The sequence below is a fragment of the Canis aureus genome, chromosome 8, assembly GCF_053574225.1.
Source record: "Canis aureus isolate CA01 chromosome 8, VMU_Caureus_v.1.0, whole genome shotgun sequence".
Classification (NCBI taxonomy): domain Eukaryota; kingdom Metazoa; phylum Chordata; class Mammalia; order Carnivora; family Canidae; genus Canis; species Canis aureus.
This window is the reverse complement of record NC_135618.1, coordinates 57219205-57233971: the sequence shown is the minus strand read 5'-3', so window position 1 is coordinate 57233971 and position 14767 is coordinate 57219205. Positions and strand designations below refer to the sequence as shown.

Sequence of the window (14767 nt, the reverse complement as noted above, 5' to 3'; positions counted from 1 at the left end):
AGAATGCATGCTACTCTTTCAAGTCTTATGATTTGTGTGTGTATTCCAAAGCATGTTGAAAAGTACTGGAGATAGTGGACAGTCATAAAATAATCACTCAATATCAGACAAATAGGGTTGTTTGGTTTTTTAGAGAAATCTAGTAAGAACTTGAGAAAAATACTGCTTAAGAAGTACAACTGTTTAAAAAAACAACAAACGAGCTACTGAAGGCACTCGGATCAACTTGTCTACGCTCACACATAAGTGACTTCTCATTTAAAAAAATTTATACATCATCTTCTTTGCTTTATTGGAGCTTTGCATGTGTATCTCACTTAGTCCTGATAACCATCCTATGAAGTAGCACTATTAATATCCCCATTTTACAGATGAGAAAACTGAGTCACACACCAATTCCAGACCTCATTCAAGGCCCCACAGTCCACAGTTCATGCAGCCAGTACTCATAGCCACTCCACTGGCTGCAGACCCTGTGCTGCCCTACTTCCCCCCTATGTACATGGCAGTCTAAGTGTTTGGCAGATGGCATCTTATTCTTTCTTCCAACAGCCAGTTGAGGTAGCTTGTTAAAACGCTGTGACCTTCCCCCTGTCACTCTATACCCACATGCCCTTTCAAGGTTTGTCTGAGACACAAAGGTAATTTCCCACAAGGCCAGCTTCATTCCCCACTAGCTAAAAAACAGAGCAAAATGAGACCAAAGGAGAAGATCAGGAGAAGCCCTTTGGGGGCACTGTGTATTGGATATACACAAATAAAATGGTTTTCAATCAAGGAATGGCAAGTGGACACGTATCATCAGTTAGTTACCTGGGACCTTTGGTAGACCAGATAACCCTCCTCATGGATTGTCAGAGACAGAAAGATGTGCCCTATGTTCTCGGTTTTGTACCCTCTGAGATCTCATGGAGGCCCACAGAGTTTAAATCTTTTTTTTTTTTTCAAGGATTTTAATTATGTATTCCTGAGAGACACACAGAGGGAGGCAGAGACACAGGCAGAGGGAGAAGCAGGCTCCCCAATGTGGGACTCGATCCCAGGACCCAGGGATCACGACTTGAGCCAAAGGCAGATAGATGTTCAACCACTGAGCCACCCAGGCGTCCCTAAAGCAAACAATCTATATCATCAGGTGCACAGGTAGCAGGTTAATTTTTGAGATGGAGGTAATGCATTAGTGTTATTCTTCAAAAAAAAGATGGTTATGTCAACCCACTTCCAAAAGAACCCCCTCAGGCAGTTATCTGACAAAGTGGAGTTTCTCCAAAGGGCCACACCACAGTACTACGAACAAAGGGTCAGAATCTTCCTTCAGAATTAAATAAAACTGAGCACATTAAAGAAATATGGTCAAAGATGAGCAACAGGATGTATAAAAGCTTCCCCACATACTCTATGCCTCCCTTCTGGCTTGAGGCTTCTTGTCAAGAGAAGGAAACTTTCAGGGCACTTGAGTGGCTAAATGAGTTAAGCATCTGCCTTCAGCTCAGGTCATGATCTCAAGGTCCTGGGATCGAGCCCCACGTTGGGCTCCCTGCTCAGCAGAGAGTCTGCTTCTTCCTCTCCTACTCCTTGCTCATGCTCTCTCTTGCTCTCTCAAGTAAATAAATAAAATATTTAAAAAGAGAGAGAAGGAAGCTTTCAGTATAAATGTGCATTTGATTCATAAAACAAATACACCTAGTACTTATTCAGAAAAAAAAGAGGTTCCAGAACACTTAAGCAAAAAATATAAAGTGCCCTTCCCCTCCGCATGTCCTCGTGATGCCCTGCTCCTCCTTCCTTCCATTCTACTCCTGCACCGAGCAGCATCCCGCATAGACACCCTACAGAGTGTCAGCAGAATCCAACAGGTGTCACAGTGAAAACAGAGGGGAAACAGCCAGACAAGAGCCTCTCATGGGTTGCCTGCACAAAAATACACCGATGGGCTCTGCTTGTCAGTACGGCGGTCAGCCGGCTTGGCCCACATGTTCCTGCCGCGTGAGTCAGGTGAGCTGGGAATGTTAATTCATTTGGATGCGATTCATGAAAAATATTGCACTCAGTGAAATAAGAGGGTCTCATTGCTATGCAGGCATGTGCCAACCGAGGAAAGAACGCATATGTACACGTACACACACACTCACACACACACACACACAGGCAGACACAGACTAAGGCTGGCTCCTATAAGAAAATTCTTCAAAGCAACACTCAATCCAGAACATGTGAGTCTGCCCCAGGGATCCCCAAGGTTGGACAGCAGTTCAAGCCCCCAACCCCTATCTGTAATAATCCACGCTGCAGACACATTTATTTATCTTTTATTAAAGACTTTTAAAATTTATTTTAGAGAGAGATCTTGAGCCGAGGGAGGGGCAGAGAGAAAGGTGGAGAATCTCCAACAGACTGCGCTAAGCATGGAGCCCAGATGGGGCTTAATCTCATGACCCTGAGATCGTGACCTGAGCTGAAATCAAGAGTCAGAAGCTTAATCAACTGAGCCACTCTGACACCCCACAGACACATTTTTTTTAAGATTTATTTATTTATTTACTTATTCATTCATTCATTCATTCATTCATGATAGATACAGAGAGAGAGGCAGAGACACAGGCAGAGTGTCTGTGAAGCAGGCTCCATGCAGGGAGCCCAACGCGGGACTCGATCCCGGGACTCCAGGATCGCGCCCTGGGCCAAAGGCAGGCGCTAAACCACTGAGCCACCCAGGGATTCCCCCCCACAGACACATTTAAAGAGAAGAATCGGGTGGCTCAGTTGATTTTGATTTTGGTTCAGGTCATGATCTTGGGCTTATGAGATCAAGCTCTGTGTCTGGCTCACTGACTATGGAGCCTACTTGGGATTCTCTCCTTTTCCCTCTCTCTCTGCCCCTCCTCCTCACACCCTCTCTATTAAGAAATAAACAAATAAGGAGAAGAATCGGGCTATTTTACCATGGGACATTTATAAACCACGTCTTCTCCCCCGCCAAGTCTTTGCACACTCTATGCCCCAACACTCCGTCCTGACCCCCTGCTCTTGCCCTAAATGACTAACCCAATGGGTCCCCCACATCTCAACTTATGTCTCTTGGGCTCTTGGGACTCTCCTCCTCACATCGTCACTCTTATATTCCATTACCTAGAATAGTGCCTGGCACAGGGCACCTGGGTGGCTCAGAGGTTGAGCACCTGCCTTTGGCTCAGGTCGTGATCCCCGAGTGCTGGGATCGAGTCCTGCGTCAGGTTCCCCGTGGGAAGCCTGCTTCTCCCTCTGCCTATGTCTCTGCAGCTCTTATGAATAAATAAATAAAATCTTTAAAAAAATACTGCCTGGCACAGAGTAGTTACTGAACAGCTTCTTTTAAATGAATGAATAATGTAATAAAATGAATAACCTCATCTATGGCCAGTGGGGTATAGAAAGAATCCACTGCGGTCTTCTAGAAGGAATCTTCTCCCCAACAAAAGGCAAGAGCTGTCTGAAGAAAAAACAAACAAACAAACAAACAAAAAAAAACCTTATGTCACTTCTCCTGTATTTCCTTTTTCGCAAGGATCTGATGCCTACAGCTGCTGCCACCATCTTCAGATCGTGATGTAATGGGCATAGTTCAAAATCCAGCAGGGCAGGCATGCCAGAGTGGAAGGAATGGAAACAGCTTGCATGTTTAATATGCTAGTAAACCGCTGGATCGGTCTCAGGACCACCTGCCTGGGTTCCTTGCTAAGTGAAATTTAAATATCCTGAGTCACTGTTCATTAGGCTTTCTTTTGCTTACAGCCAAAAGCATGCAAACGGACACATTCCCTTCTTATTAACCTAAATTGTGATTGGCATTTGCTTGTCTGTCTTCCCACCTAGCCTGTGAGTTGCACACAAATAAAAAGTGCCTTATTATTCACCATCTCCCTGGCACCTGGCAAGTGGGCACCTTCAACGTCTCTTAAATGCACAACGCATCTTCCCCATCTCCGCCCGCCTCCCCAAGGTCCCAAGAACTCATTGCTGACCCATTTCTCGCTGAACTTTTAAAGATGTCTTTGACATTAGATCTGGCGTCCCCAGCCGTCAGAGTGCTAAGACACATCTTACAAAGTCAACTGTTTCTCAAGATTCATCTGAATCAAACCGACATTTTCCAGACTTCTATTTAGAGCCTTTGGTGACACTCCACCTGGATGACCACCCCTTTCTTATATATAAAATACTTAGTTTACTAAAACTGCATTTTTGTCTTCTTAATGTCCTCCCATACCTTTTTTTCCTTTCCAAGCTCACAGTTACATATTCTCCAACCAGTTTTATTTACGTTTTTAATTTTTTTTTTAATTTTTAAGTAGGCTCCATGCCTAGCATGGAGTCTGACGCAGGGCTTAAACTGACATCTCTGAGATCAAGACCTGAGCTGAGATGAAGAGTCAGATGTTCAACTGACTGAGCCACCCAGGTGCCCCTCCACCCAATTTTAAAGCCCAATTCTAAGCCCTCTTCTCTTGCCACCACATACTTGCTCTCTGCGCAAAATGGTGACTATGGTTCCCATTATCACTTTTATGTTGGTAATTTCCAAATGTTTTTATCTAGCCACATCTCTCCTTTGAGCTCAAATCCATGTACCAATTACCTATTTGATATCTACATAGAGATATCTCAGCACCATCTCAAACTCAACATTTTTAAAAAGATTTTACTTATTTATTCCTGAGAGACACCAAGAGAGAGGCAGAGACACAGGCAGAGGGAGAAGCAAGCTCCCCGTGGGGAGCCTGATGCGGGAGTCAATCCCAGGACCCCAGGATTATGACCTGAGCCAAAGGCAGACGCTCAACCACTGAGCCACCCAGGTGCCTTCAAATTCAACATTTTTAAAACTGAGCTCATAGTTCTCTCCCCTGACTGATCAGATTACAGATGAAGAAATTAGAAACCTGTCTCAAGCTGGTTTAAGACAGAAAAGGAAACATATTGGCTCAAATAACTAGAGATTTTTTGGACAGAGATAGTCTCAGGCATGCCTGAATTCAGGATTTTTTTTTCTTTTAAGATTTTATTTATTTATGAGAGAGAGAGGCAGAGACACAGGCAGAGGGAGAAGCAGGCTCCATGCAGGGAGCCCGACGTGGGACTTGATCCCAGGACTCCAGGATCACGCCCTGGGTCGAAGGCAGACGCTAAACCGCTGAGCCACCCAGGGATCCCCAAATTCAGGAATTTCAACGACAAAATGAAGTCTCTCTCTCCACCTCTCATCTCTGTTGGTCTCCACCTAAGTTTTTTCTCTCCCACTGCAAACCAGCTTTCTCCACAGGTAGGAAACATGACCTAAAGCCTCCTCAGTGCTCCCTTCTGCCCACTTCAAGGCTCCAAAAGCAAATCCTCTTTGCCCTCACTGCCAACCTTCCAAGAAAAGGACTCTCCCCAAGATTTGGGTCACCTAAGCCAATGCCCATACCAAGCCATGCTGAAGTGCAACATGCTATAACCAGGGGAGCTGGGTTTTCTGAAGGAAAATCTAACACCAACCCATATGACTGTGTTAACAGTTCTTCCAAAGAGGGCACGGGAAATGCTGGTCAGATGAACTGGACAGATGTCCTCTATCTGCCCCGACCCTGCTCTTCTTGCGGCCACTGTCTTGGTGAGCAGAATCATGATTCTCTCATGCAGTCGCCCAAGCCAGAAACCTAGGAGTTTTGAGCTGACTTTTCCCTCATATCCCCCAGACATAAGCCAACACCATATTCTTTCGATTTTATCTCCTAGATGTTATCCAACATCATCCAGTCCTTTCCATCTTCACCACTACCTACCTAGCCTAAGGCACTGGTCATTTCTCCCCTGGACTCAATAGGGGCTTACTCTCTTGTCTCTCCAGCCCATTCCCTACGTGGCAACTGGCCTGGATCACATCAAAACATGAACCTAGCTATGTCAGCTCTCTGCTAAAGCCAGTGAACAGCCCTATATTTCTCCTAGGAAAAGCCCTGAGTCTTCAGTGTGTCCTATAAGTCCCTGCACAGATGTCTCTTCCAACTTCACTCCAAGTGACGCATCTTAATAGGTCAGATCTCCTGCTATCTGTTCAGAGTGAACTCTATTATATTCTCTTATAGTGTAGGGTACTTGCTCCCTAACAGCACTCACTACACCCAGAGTTGAACTTTAGTTATTTGCTGTGTTTGATTATATCTTTCTTCTCCACTATAGGGCAAATGCCACAAGAGCAAGAACCAACTACTTTTACTTACTTTTGTATGCCCAGGACCAAGCACAGTGCCTGGCACATTGGCAGGCAATCGTTATGAACCAAGAAATTAGTGTTCGAATAATTTCTGGAAAACACAGAGATTAAAAGTACAGATTCTGGAATCAAAGAGGTCCAAATCTTGGATGGGTCAAAATATGAAGTATGTCACCTTGGACAAGTCACTTGTAATGTCCCTTCTATAATCTGTTTTTCTGTCTGCAAAATAAGGACAACAATAAAGGTTCATAAGATGACCTACCTACAACACTTAGCACAATGTCAGGGATGCAGAAGGCAGATATATCCATTGTAATTAAGTTTAGGCGAGAACAACTGAAAACCCAAAATACTATGGCAATACCGAAATTTATCTCTGTCACATCCAAAGGGCTCCCACTTGGGCCCATTTTATGTGATGCTCCATCATTCTCAAGCTGGGGCTTTCTCACCATACTACCAATTACTGTTCAAGCTTCAACTACAGTCTTCCCATTCTCGTCCCCAGCAAAGACAAGAATGTCCTCATAAGGATGTTTCCCAGAAGTCCCCGCCAGGACCTACTTTCAAATCTCACAGGCCCAAGTGTAACCTCATCAGCTACATCAAGCAGAAAGAAGGCTGGGAAAGACAGTCTTGATTCCAGATTGTCGTGCGCCCAACAAAAATGGAAGAGACCAATAAACAGCCTCTTTCACAGCAAGACAGTGAAGGGAAAATTCTTACATGGAAATTGGGCATTTTATGTCAAGGAGTGCCTCCATAAAAGACTAGAGGCAAATGTGACCGCAGAGGCACCATCAATGGCAACTCGCCTTGTCACAGTAACAGGTGCATAAATGTATTGGCTGAATTTAAAGACAACCACATGGCCATAGCACAGGAGACCTTTCTAAATCACAGGTCCCCAGTAAAACGGTTCAGGTCTGGTCTTACTCAGGCTCTGTTGATCACCTCCCTTATCATGGTGTGAAAGAAGCCTTACAAGAGCCCTCCCATCACTCATGCATGCCTGCCTCAGGCTCTGCCCTCTGAATGATGCAAGAAGCAACAGGTGCCAAGGTGGACTTCTCAGGGAGCCCTGGGGCCAGACTTCAGCCTGAAGAATCCCCCACAGGGCACATGGGGGGGGGAGGTCAGGAAGCAGGAGAACTCTGGCTCTGCTGCACCTGAGTGAGGGCTTCCCCATCTGTCACAAACCACCACCTCAGAAATCAAATCTTGCTTTAGAGCTAAAGCAATCCTGTCACTCCACTTTAACTCGCTTGGGAAAAGTTTAAAAAAGGGATCTTTAGCCTCATTGTGAATTTTGAAGTCCTACGGAAAAATGATCCTGCAGCAGTTCAAAGAGAAAAAGGGAGTATTTACTTTCCTTCCCCCTTTCATGCAGAGGAGAAAGGAACGTTGAGGATTATTTTGATAATAGAAACTAAACTCTAAGTAAGAGCATCCAAGAATGATAACCACACTCGAACTGCTGATTTTCTTTCATCTTATGGTAATTGTACATGGAATCACCATCCTTATTATTAAAAGCTTTTATCAAGGGCCAGCAGGTATCTGGAGCACAAAAGGGACTGAGTTTTACTAAATCTACATCATTACTTGGGGCCTGCACCAGGGTCTTTCCCAAGAACTTAGAAAGAAGATTGCCTTTGGACAACTTACCAAAATATATCAAATTGTATCAAGATTTTAAAAGCACACACTCTATCCATTTTCTCTACAGACAGAGGCACTCAAGAGCACAGGAAAATCCTCTGTAGCCTTGCCTATGAAAGCCAAGGATGGAAATCACAAAGACGTCCATAAGGAGAGGAGGTTAAGTATATCACAATACAAGCCTACAAGGAAATACAAGGTCAAAATGACAAAACAATGAATCTGACTGCTAGGCAATGTCATAGAAAAGTGCTCACTGCCTGATGACTATGAAGTCAGCAGGTCTGGCTTAAGTATTTCCCAGCTCTGTGTTCTTGAGCGAAGACCTCCAACGTCACTAAGCTGGAGTTTGCCCATCTGAAAAATAGGATAACAACAAGACGATGGCACGGGGTTGCGCAAGGACTAAACACAGCGTTTAGCCTTGTAGGTGATGAGAAGCCAGCGTGGCTACAGTGCCATGGTGGTGTGGACAGCATCGGGAACACCTTGTTGGAGTCACCAGGCTCTATCAGTGACCACATCTTACTCAACCGTATTAATCACTCTAAGGGAAGGCAACCCAGCCGACTGTACACAGTGACTCCCTCCTGGGAATGAAGCTGGCAGTGCAGGAAGCGGGATGTGAGCATGGAAAGAAGAAAATGCCTTTCATTTTCTTTGTATGTATTTATTAGCGTTTTACTTCTAATACCAGCTCAGGTTACTTTCACAATAAAAATTTTTTTTCAAGATTGGCCTCTAAGAAGTCAATTTTAATTGCATCTCTTAATAGATTAGAGCAAAGCTATGCAAAGTCCTTGGAAGGAGACTCTGAGCCTTGGGGACTTGATGTAACTCGACTGGAAATAGTAATGCATCTAAAGAAAGGAAGTGACTACCTGTGAGCCGGGGGGTGAGGATGTCACGGAGTCCCAGGAGCAGTTTAGAAAGAACAGAGACAGCAGAGATGGCAAAGATATCCAAGTAGCTTGTAGAGGAGAGAGGAATGTTGGCCCTACATCCATATTTGCAAGTGCGTCCTCCAGGATCCTCACTTGTTTTTTGCTCTGTGTTATGGGATGAACTGTGTCCTCCGCCCCAAAACTGATGTGTTTGAAGTCCTAACTCCCAGGACCTCAGGATGTGACTGTATTTGGAGACAGGGCCTTTCAAGAGGTGATTAAGGTACTGAGATCATTAGAACAGGCTCTCATCCAACATAACCGGTGTCCTTCGAAGAAAAGGAACGATGGACCCAGACACAGAGAGAGAAGACCACGTGGAGACAGAGAGAGGAAAAGACAATCATCTACAAGTCAAAGAGAGAGACTGCAGAAGAAACCGACCCTATGACACCTTGATCTTTGACTTCCAGCCTCCTAAATTGCAGAAAAAATAAATCTCTGTTGTTTCAGCCTCCTCAGGGCGTGGTAATTTGCGATGGCAGCCCAAGCAAACTAACACACTCTGTTGGTGATTCATTTGCCATATGTGAACTTGACGTTCTCTCTGTGCAAACCCCTCAGATTTTACCTTTATGGATTCTGAGTGGTCATATTTACTTATTTATTGTTTGAGAGTGTGCATGCACACATAGTGGGGACAGGGGCAGAGGGGGAGAGAGGGAATCTCAAGCAGACTCCAGGCTGAGCACACAGCCCAACATAGGGCTCGATCTCGTGACCCTGAGATCATGACCAAGAATCAGATGCTAAACCGACTGAGCCATTCAGGCACCCCTGTCATTTTTTATTTAAATCTTGATTTGAAAGGGCTCCCCCATCCCAATATTATTCAGATATATCCACACCACCTTCTAATAGTCTATCGTTTTTGGTGCTATTGCTATATCATGCTGGCTCTTTTGATTCATTCTTCATAGGCAATTTATTTCTGTACTTTGTGTGTGGTCAGGCCCTAACTTCTTGGGGTAGCCCATTGTCTATATTACTTTTGTATTCATAAAAATGCTGAAATTATATTATAGAAGTATGTTTTAGACATACAAAGAGAATCATGATACACTTTTAGGTGAAAAAAGTCAATTTTCAAAAACATACATTTTGAAAGACAATGATCTATATATACTTTGTAAATAATGAAAAATTTCTGGAAGTATATACACTAAACTCCCAGGAATAGTTATCTTTGGGCAGCAGGGTGTTTTTATGCTTTCAGTATTTTTGAACTGTCTTCCCTGAATATGCATTACTTAAAGAATAATAATTTAAGTGGAATCTTGGTATGTACCAGGTGCTCTGCCAAGTTCTGGGCAGTCAGGAAGATCTGGACAGGACTGTAACCAAAATACAGATTTTTAAGGTGAGCCTCTGGGATTCAGAGCAACTCATGTTAGGTTCAAGGTGACCATGAGCAAGTTACTAAACTTTCCCTACTTTGTGTGTAAAATGTGGATAATAAGCAACGTTCCTCTCTCTCTCCTGGGACGGTCATAAGGGCCGTTATTTGTAGAGATGGTATATGAAAGCTCTTGGCGTAAAAAGCATTCATTCCATGACACCATGGCATCACGTTTCTTACAAAAGTGAAGAAGGGCAAAGCCCCAGGAATAGCAGGTGCCCGTTGGCAGGACAGGAGGAAATTCCATAGGTGTGGGGTAAGAAAAAAGGAGCCAAGTTTCAGAGTTGTTCTGCTCCACGTCAGCTGGCTCACACTTTATAAAGACGGAAGGTGTTGATGTCACAGAGCTTGATAACTAGAGAAGGGTAAGATTACCAAAATTGGAGCCAATGGACCTTTCATGAAAACACCTTCCAAAGGTGGTTGCCAACCCCAGGGGGGAACAAAATTCTTCATCAGGAACAAGAACGTGGGGGCACCTGGGTGGCTCAGTAGTTGAGTATCTGCCTTTGGCTCAGGTTGTGGTCCTGGGATCAAGTCCCACACATCAGGCTCCCTGAAGAGAGCGTGCCTCTCCCTCTGCCTCTCTCTGTGTGTCTTTCATGAATGAATAAATAAAATCTTAAAAAAAAAAAAAACAGGAACAAGAATGTGGCCATGATGTCACTGAGCAAAACAGCGTCTGCCACCAGCGCTCCCTACAGAGACATCACACAGCCAAGGCAGCAGGTCAGAAGCATGATGACAGAGAAGAGGTGCTTTGCAGCCCTCACGCAGCCTTGAAATAGCCTACACTGAAGGGATTTTTTTTCTTCCCTTTGTTTTTAAAAAATATACAGCCCAGGGCAATCCTCATACCTCGGCTGCCCCACATGGAGAAGGGGTAGCTGAGTCACTGGGTCTTGGAAGCCGCCAGCTTACAGCAGGGCTCAGAAAATCAATACCTCTCTCTGAAGTTATCCAAAATGCTGAGACCTTTAAACCAAACTCCAGTAGGTAGACATTATCAACAGCCTTTCACAGCATTAGAAGATGTGGGTTTTATTTCCCAAACAGCCTCGAAAGCGACAGCCAGAGCTATCCTCTAAGATGCAGACATGGGGAATTTGGCTGCCAGAGTGGTTCCCAGAGAATCGCAGACAGACATGGGAGACAGCTGGACTCCGGACAGGTGTGGATGCAACAATGTCTCAGCATCTCCTCCCTGAGAGAGAGCAAGGCATGTGGCTTCTAGAAGGCTTCTCATCAGGGAAATGCAAATCAAAACCACCAGGGGGAATCACTTCACACCTGTCAGAATGGTTAGAATCAAAAAGACAAGAAATAACAAGTGTTGGCAAGGATGTGGAGAAAAAGGAGCCCTTCACGCACAGTGGAAACGTGCACTATCGTGACCACTGGGGAAAACAGTACAGAGACTCCACAAAAAGTTAAAAATAGAATTACTGAATGGTCCAGTAATTCCACTACTGGGTATTCTATTCAAAGAAAACAAAAAAAAGATTCATCCTTAAGTTTATTGCTGCATTATTTACAAGAGCCAAGATATGGAAGCAACCCATTAAGAGATGAAGGGATAAAGAAGAGGTGCTATGTATATATACAAGGGAATACTACTCAGCCATCAAAAGAATGAGATCCTGCCATTTTCAACTACATGGATGGATCCAAGTGAAATCGTCTAAAAGACAAACATCATAACATTTTCACATGTGTGGAATTTTAAGAAACAAAAGGACAAATATAGAAAAAAAAATGGGACAAACAGGCAGACTTCCAACTACAGAGAACAAAGTGAGGGTTCCCATAGGGATGAGGAGTGGGGACGGGGATGAAACAGGTGATGGGAATTAAGAGTATACTTATCATGATGAGCACGGAGAAATATATAGAAATGTCAAATCATTATATTATACCCTGGAAACTAATTTAACTAACTTAATTATACTTCCAAAAACTAAATAGAAATTTAAAAATCTCACAACAAAATAATGCACACCTCCGTTGGAACTGGACAACGTCACTAATGACCTGCGCACTTTTGGTATCATACTTCCCCTCTCTGTGCCTTACTTTCCACAGAAATTACAAGGTCCTCACTCAATAGGGGTTGTGGTGAGGACTAAGCAAAATAAGGGGGGGCGGGTAAGAGGGATTCACTAGAAGTTCTCTTTTATTTATTTATTTATTTGTTCGTCTGTTTGTTTTTATTGGAGTTCAATTTGCCAACATATAGTATAACACTCAGTACTCACTTTTAATTGTAGAAACCCTCAGAGGAAGTTTGCTACGGCTAGCATGCCAAAGCACAATTGCTGGAAAGAAGGAATCACCAAAGTGAACTTCCTGCATAATCTATTCATATTTCAATTTTGCCTGCTTCTCAAAAAACAGAATCTGTCAGAAGTCTTCAGATTCTTAAAATAAGTCACGAGAAATCTGGAAGAGAAGGTCTTTCTGGAAACAAACGTTCAGATCGATGTTCCTGACCAGAGCTGGCTGACCAGCAGGAAAAGTATTTGTTTCTCCTTACTTATCGCCATCTCTTTCACATCCAGTAGGCAAACCCTGCAAAAACCTGGCCTGCAAAACCCAGGAGCCCTGGGGCCTTCTTTGGGGCGAAGTGAGGGAAGAGCCAAAGCTCCCACTCCCAGGACACAGGGAGGAACCCTAAAACCAAAGGGAGACATGGACAGTGTCACAGAAAGTTGGAGGCTGGGGCACCAAGACCACCAAAGTTCAAGAGCCATCTCCTCCAAACTGGCCCAGACCTAGTAACTGACATTGGAATTTCAGAAGCTCCAGGTCCCCAATTTTCCAAGGGACCCCTGCCGAGGAACCCTCAAAAAGATCCTTCAGGATACAATTTTAACTCACATGCGCTGGCTGAGGAGCGAACCCCACCAGGCTCGAGTGAGTTCCTCCCCCCCCCCCAACAAATACAGGGTACCTATTTCCAAACAAAGCATCAAGATGCTGCATCTGACAAAGGTATTTTTCTTTCCAAAATGTGGACTTAATTTTCATAAAAAGACTAAAAAAAGCACAAAAATTAAATCGTACTGCATCCCAGCTTGCAGGCCTTTACCTTAAATGAAAAGAGTAAAATGACCTAGAATCAGGGCCGTTCCAGAAATTCTGGGCTGTCTAGTTATGTTAAGATTGATCAAATGCCAAATCACTTCTCCTTCTCTTCTTGAAGTGAATCTGAGCAGGAAGACTTCGTGTCACTAAACAATTTCACTTGCTATTTGAAGAATTCTCGTGGAAGACAGACAGTCCCTTTAAATTTCCCCAGGCAGCTGCTAGGGGTTGCTAAGGAAATGACAGAAATAGGAAATACTGTAAATAAGTAATTAGTGATTTCTGAGGGGCAGGTTCTTGGGATATTTTTTTTCAGGATTTCACACAACTTAGGTACAGAAACAAGTTTCTTGTTTTCCCTCCTTCCCTCTCTCTTCGCCTGCCTTCCTTCAGTCCTTCCTTTCCGTATTAAAGAAGAGATAGAGAGTCAGGGCACCTGAGTAGCTCAGTCGGTTGAGCATCTGACTCTTGATCTGAGCTCAAGTCTTGATCTCAGGGTTGTGAGTTCAGGCCCTGTGTCGAGCTCCATGATGGGCACGGAGTCTACTTAAAAAAATACTGAGGGGCACCTCAAAAATGTTGAGTGGCTCAGTGGTTGAGCGCCTGCCTGCCTTTGGCTCGGGTCGTGATCCTGGGAGTCCTGCATCAGGTTCCCCGCAGGGAGCCTGCTTCTCCCTCTGCCTGTGTCTCTGCCTCTCTCTGTGTCCCTCATGAGTAAATAAATAAAACCTTTTAAAAAAAAAAAAAAAAGAAGAGATGCAGAATCTTCCAGCTGGGGGTGGGAGATCTGAGCCACTCTGTGCCCACCCTGATAGAAAGACACAGACCAGGACCCAGGCCTCCTATCTCCACACCAAGCCAGTCGAACTAGCAGTGTGCCTATTTCATTTGGTTAGACTTTGGTGAAAGTACATTTGAACAAGAGTCTTGAAACAGACATCTGTTGTTTTGGCACGACAATCCACTTCCTTTCCTAGATACTCTCATCCTGGTTTTGCCCTGGTGAAATGCCCTCATCTCCAGCCCCATGCCCCCAGGGGAGCAGACGCCCACATCTGCCCCAAACAGGCAATGCCTCAAGCCTCACCCCATCTCTGGCAATGAGGACCAGTTGCGGGACCTGCAAGATCCAGTGACAACGTTTAAGCCCTCATTTGTAAGGCCACCCCAATCCAGGGCTTCTCAGATCCAGAAGGCATTAAATTCCATCCTGGCTCATGCTCAGTTCAGACTTTACCTGGAATTTCTATGTGTAAAAACCAGAAGAATCCGGGATCCCTGGGTGGCACAGCGGTTTAGCGCCTGCCTTTGGCCCAGGGCGCGATCCTGGAGACCCAGGATCGAATCCCACGTCGGGCTCCCGGTGCATGGAGCCTGCTTCTCCCTCTGCCTGTGTCTCTGCCTCTCTCTCTCTCTCTCTCTCTGTGACTATCATAAATAAAT

The 14767-nt window shown here is 44.5% G+C and overlaps 1 protein-coding gene and 2 long non-coding RNA genes across 5 annotated transcripts in view; 1 reads left to right on the top strand and 2 right to left on the bottom strand.

Annotated features, from left to right (window-relative positions):
* LOC144319235 (uncharacterized) overlaps positions 1–14767 on the bottom strand; it is an 824173-nt gene that overhangs the window by 455137 nt on the left and 354269 nt on the right. The gene's annotated exons all lie outside the window — the stretch shown is intronic.
* The window catches only part of HS3ST4 (heparan sulfate-glucosamine 3-sulfotransferase 4), a 400053-nt gene that overhangs the window by 368185 nt on the left and 17101 nt on the right, over positions 1–14767 (bottom strand). The gene's annotated exons all lie outside the window — the stretch shown is intronic.
* LOC144319242 (uncharacterized) lies at positions 4880–9298 on the top strand. The gene is made up of 2 exons (XR_013385132.1): positions 4880–5299; positions 6199–9298. It is a non-coding gene; the product is annotated as an uncharacterized LOC144319242 (long non-coding RNA).